This window comes from Crocodylus porosus, unplaced genomic scaffold (genome assembly GCF_001723895.1).
Source record: "Crocodylus porosus isolate Cpor-Errol unplaced genomic scaffold, CroPor_comp1, whole genome shotgun sequence".
In the NCBI taxonomy this organism is placed as follows: Eukaryota; Metazoa; Chordata; order Crocodylia; family Crocodylidae; genus Crocodylus; species Crocodylus porosus.
The window spans coordinates 77,013,808-77,019,807 of NW_017728918.1; positions in this window are offsets into that span (position 1 = coordinate 77,013,808).

A 6,000-nucleotide genomic window follows, 5' to 3' on the forward strand; every position below is an offset into this window, starting at 1 on the left:
CACTGACCTGAAGATTTGGTTAGTCAAAATATGGAGGGCAATGAGAAATTCCAGATGGACTTCAGTGCAAACAGAAACTGGACAGCATGATGCCATAAAATTCAGGTTGGATGAGTGTCAGGTTTTGGTATTCTTTATGATCCATGGGCTATTTTCAGCCCAGGTCAGGTTTTGTTATTGTGATTCTTGAATGGGATTATTTAGAAGAGATTCAAGGACACCTTGATGGCCAACCTGAAGAAATGTAATGCCTGGGAGACTCAGACACTTACTTGTTCCCAATGGTGTAGTGATGCACAGCAAGGCATGTATCACTTTGAGCAAACTTACCTCAGTCATTATGGAGGTGGATAGACAAGACAGACAAAGGGAAAGGGCTGTGATTTGACATGGCATCCGCTCCTTCCCCCCTGGAATGATTTGCCATGTCTTCAGTCTAACGTGTATCTCAGATGAGTATCCTGAATCATCTGTGGACTCAACTATGTCTTCCTTATTTCCTGAAAGATGTTATCCTCATAGTGAGGGACTACTGATGGCCTTGGAAGATTACTTAGCTCTTCTTTGAGCAGGTCTCCCGCTTGCCTACTTCTGAAAGCAGACAAGCCTACAAAAGCATCGGTAGGTCCTCAGTATACAATGTCATTATCAATTCCATTGGCAGATGAAGCAACATGAAGCAAGAGACTATAAAAGAAAAAGATGTGATTGCTACATGAAACTCCATTCCTCCATGGGCACAGAAGCAAGAACTACTGATAGCCATTGTTTATGGCTCACTTGTGAGCTGCGGAAAAAAAAAGGAAAACATGTTAAACTGGCATTGCTCCTTTCTTTCAGCTCTTCTGGGAAAGCTGTGACTTGTAGCTGCTTGTCTGCACTGGAAGCCCTCACTTGTATTGTTCCATGTATCTTAGTTCTGTCACATTGTCAGAAGATCGAGGAGAAAGTGTGTGTTGTTAGGGAAGCTGACACTCAGTTCAGCCTCTTTCTCTAGCATGGACAACCCTGTTGATGATTGTCCTAGCGTCAAGGAGAACTAAGAATCTGAATAAGGAGCAGCTGTTAAACTTCAATACAGAAAATAAAGGCTGAGGTCATAATCTTACACTGCAGCTAATAAATTGCATGACTACAACTAAGTTTTTTTTTTGATCATCTGTTGAGTGATAACAATGAGGCAGTGTGTGATAAAGATACACATTTTAATTTACAGAGAATAGGTCACTTCGTGCTCTACTCAAAGTGTGTACAAAATCCATTCCCGTTAAAAGGAATCCAGTTCAGGTTTTCCTAATGCTAACTAAAATGAGAGATAACAGACTAAGTGTGTCCTCTTTGCAGTTGACACAGGTTCAGAATTCATTAAGTTTTCATCTGTTTATAGTGAGGAGAACCTTTCGTAGCACTCTCTGTAGCCCTTCCTAAGAAGAAGCTTCTTTAGCCGAGGCAAAAATACACTATCTACAACATTCAAAATTTGGAGCTATGAGTAAATGCAGTAAGAAAAGATGGCTTGTTGGCAGAAGCAACATATTTACAAAAATATCCCATTAAAATAAAAATTGCATTATCTTGGTCAATAATTCGTTCGTTTAATTCTTATAGCAAATATTAATAGAGTTCCTTAAATAAAAAGAGGGTTGATTTTTTTTTTCTCTTTTGTTGTTGCAGCTCTGTTTGTATTTACATCCAGTCATTTATTGCCCATTAAAGAAGTAATGCTATGTTAATGTAAGGGAAAAAATCAATGCTACTCAGATCAGTAGCTGTGGGGAAACAGTGCAGCAGCTGGTTTGCAAACAGCAAGCCCACATAGATCAATGAAATTACAAGCTAAATCTGCTGATGCTCACAAACTGCTCCAGCATTGTGATGTCTAACCTTTCTCAAGTTCAAGATCTCTGGCAAGCCAGCAATAGCTAAATGGAGAAGGGAAAAAAAAGAGAAACAAAGCAAGAATATAACAGTGTAGTGGAGAATTTTAGTATGATATGTAATATTCCACTTTTGAAGTTATCAGTATAACTGCACATTTGTAATAGATATAAAAGCCACTGCAGTCTCTCAGTGAGGAATGCTGTGATCTACACTCTGGAGATTTTCTTCCTTAAGAATGTTCAAATCTGTTACACATTACCTTGAACTGTAACACTGGAGAGCTAGAGAACACTTCAGTAATGCACTTGGTAATGCGAATTCCAGAAAATAATTTATCAATGAGCAACAGTATGGCTTCTGGGATGTGCAGTGTCTTTTGTTTTATGGTTTAGTTGTAGTTTCCTAAGTGGTTTGAATTTTGTGCAAACTGTAAATTAAACATGCAAAATGTTTGCCTTGTTGAGTGAGAGATTTATTTTGCATATTGTGTCCTGTTTGCATGGTAAGGGAAAGAGCCCCCTTTAATCCCAATTACAGCAGACTTGAAAACATGGACTTTATCATTTTCAAATTAGAAATTTGCTTCCATTTTTCCATATATAATTTTTCAGATTCACTGCAGTACCTACTTGCGCCACGTATTTGTGCAACAGTTCCTTTGACAAGATAATCACCAAGAAAAGAGAGAATTCATCCACTGAAGCTGGTTTAAATGGAACAAACAAGCCAGCCTTATTCTAAAAAGAAAAAATTTGATTTTTCCCCGTCCTGATTGACATATTAACACTGCTAGAGACAGATGATAATTCTATGTGTAGACAGAGTTCTTGCCAACCAAAGATCTCCAAGTGCTTGGAAATATTAATTAAACCTCAAAATACTCCCATGATATAACATCTGCTTTACAAGTAGGTAAAGCAAGACACTGGGACATTAGAAAATTGCCTGCCGTCTTTCTGAGAGTCAGTAGCAGAGCTTGAAACAGAACTGCAGGGTTCTTGCTGCCTGTTCTCAGATGTAGTGCACACTGAATGCCATTTATATTGTGGTAAAAGTCAGTACATTCTCTCAGTACTTCCTTACTATAGCCAATGAAACTGTCTGTCTCCTTCAGTCAAGCAAAGAATGGAAGAATGAAACCACTGAGACTGTACAGACTCAGAGTGTGCAAAAATAAAATCAACAGTGGATTGATGTGCAGCTTATTTCAAGTACTTCCAACTGTTTCTGGACTACTTGTTCATCCCCAAGTTTGAATCAAAGTAGTTTTGCTCCATAAAGTTCCCCAATATTAAGATAAGTAAAAGAAGGAAATTAATATTCTATTTTGAATGTATAGTTGTATTTTTAATTCTCTACCCATTTCCTCTCATCTTAGGCTTCCCTGATTTTGGTCTGTTGCCCTGATTACTGTTTGCTTGTTTCTGATTTGTCACTTTATTCTGCTGTCCAGTAGGCTGATAGTAAGATAATTAATGTTTGACAGGAGAAAGATTAGGTATGGCAACAGTGGTGGTAGTTTCTAGTTAGGCATAGACCTTCGTTATTAGCTTGACCTTCTCTTGTAGACACAGAGCATCCCCTTCTTTGGTTTCAAACTAGATAGAAGTCTGAATGCAATGACCATTTGCGTAGGATATGGGTGAATTTCAGAGTCCGAGTCAAGATCTGTATTTGACCGAAAATCCTTGTCTGTGTAATAGACTGGACCTCAATACATCTGATAACCTCAGATCTTGGGAGTGCTTAAATTTCAGATCAGAATATTTGTTTTGAGATCTCTTTGTAGATACGCTTAAGATACTCTTCATTGTTCTTCAAATCCCATTGAGAAGTCTGGGGAAACTAATATTATTGGAAAAGACCAGAAATAAAGAAAAGGAGTGAAATCTTGCACTTATGAAAACTAACAAGACTAGGATTTCACTAAAGGTACTCTTTTAAGGGAAGATCCAGGAATATTTCCACTTGTCTATGCAGTATAGATGAACCTGTATTCCTGCAAAACAAACTGTTCTCATGAAGAAGTTCTGACTTGATATAAGTATAGAAAAATGGAAATGTGTATGCTACCTATACGCGGCAAATAAGGTTCGTTTTGTCTGGTGAGTAAACAGAACGAGAGTTTATATCTTTCCTGATATAACAGACCAGAAAGTAAAAAACAACCACCCCCACATCAAATGAACAATCCAACAAACAAAAACCCAAACAAAACATCCATCTGCACTGTAAAGAAATGTAACATGGTGGTGTGGAAAACAAAAGGGCTGATGGTAGGGGGTGCAGTTGTCTTCCCAAGATTTTTTTTATTATAACAAAAACATCCCCATGCCCACAGATCCTCAGTAATAATTCCTCTTGACTGCAGTAAGTACCTACTTTTGAGGAAGAGAAAGCTGATGAGCTACAGGCTTCCCTGCTGCTAAATTCATCTAACAAGCCACTCCTGATGTTTTCAGCTTTTAAGACCAATAGGAACTTTATAGATTGGTTTGATGCCCTCCTCAGTATACCTGGGATCCTGAAACTTATCTGTTGATGTGAAGAGCAGGATTTAGATATGTAACTAAAAAGCTTCAGAGCTGAACATTATCCAGCTATACTGTTGCATCAGCCACATTAAGAAAGTATAAGTATATAAGCGGCAACTGGGGCTTTTGCCTAACTTACCCCTAAAATTTGGGAAGGCAGTAGTTTCAAATCTAGACTTTTATTTTATTATTATAATCTCCCTCACAGAGGGAGAAATAGAAATTGCAAATTCAAATATACATGCAATATAGCCAAATTTTAAATCCAGGTTCAGATACAGATCTGGATTTTGTGGCACTGGTTTCTTTCTAATCATTATTAATTATAAGTGACTCAGAGGTGAGAATACACAGTAGTGCATAAAAGATTTAAAAGATCTGTACTTGTTATCTAAGTCATTTTATTTAATCTAGAGAGTATTACATTTCAGTAAGTAACAGGAAAAATGTTTCGAATCTTTCTCTAAAGATACAAAAGTGACTGAATATCAAACATGCAGTTCAGTTTAAATGAACTCCCTGAAATCGTTCTATATGTGTGTTTCTAAGTTAGAGATCTCATCAAAATAGTTTTTTTCCCTGGTGTTTCTCCCATTGTTTCTGATTTTGGTTAAGGCTACTTTGTTGCAGAGGTTTTAGAACCTTTTCTGACCCAGGTCAGAGGCAGGAAATATATACAGCAGAGAAAGACAGAGGCTGTGGGATAAAATTATCCTTTTCTCACTCAGCAAAAACTGGTTCAGTTGCTTTGGGTGCTTGAAAAATGTTGGATAAGTTTAACTTGGCTCAGAATTCCTTTAGTTAACATATATTTGGAGCCTGATTTAATTCTCATCACCAGTGACAATTTTTTTATGAATGCTATGTTGCATATTTACATTTTCAATTTATGCCAGACTTATGCCTGAATGGTGCTGGACCTTATGGCCCGGCTCTTTCTCTGCCATTATGATTTCTCATAGCATCATAATTAGCAGTCCCAGAAATGTTTTTCATGCACCTCTTGTCTTCACTAGCAGAGTGAACTGAGAAGGGGATGTTCTGCAATTGCTTTTATGAGGTTCTTCTACAACTTGCGGTCAACCACTGTAACCAAAATGGTCTACTTTCCCTTAGGTAAGCTTCTTTTCCACTTTTCCCCACTGCTGGAGTTTATAGCATATACATATGTACTTATCTGTTATTCTCACCAGCATGATTTGGAGAGTCTTCAGCACTCCATAGAGACACATTCCTTTGCAGAGCAACCTTCTTCCTGTTTTATTATTCACATGGGCAGGTGACCATTCACCCTTTGTCACTTATTTTAGTATTGCATATGACCCAGGATCCATTAGACCACCGTGGAGAGGGAAAACATAACAAAAGGGGACAGCATTGCTCTTCCCATGATCAGCTGGCTTGTATAACAGCAAGATTACTGTGCTTTGAAACAGGATTCAGATACAAATAAATAGATTAAAATATGAAAATACTGAGTGTACAATAGGGGTAAAAGCTAAAAAAACAAACAAACCAAGAGACTAGGGATGAGTTAAATGTATTACAGCACTAGATTTAAAATATCAGTGTCTGTTTTCTCTCT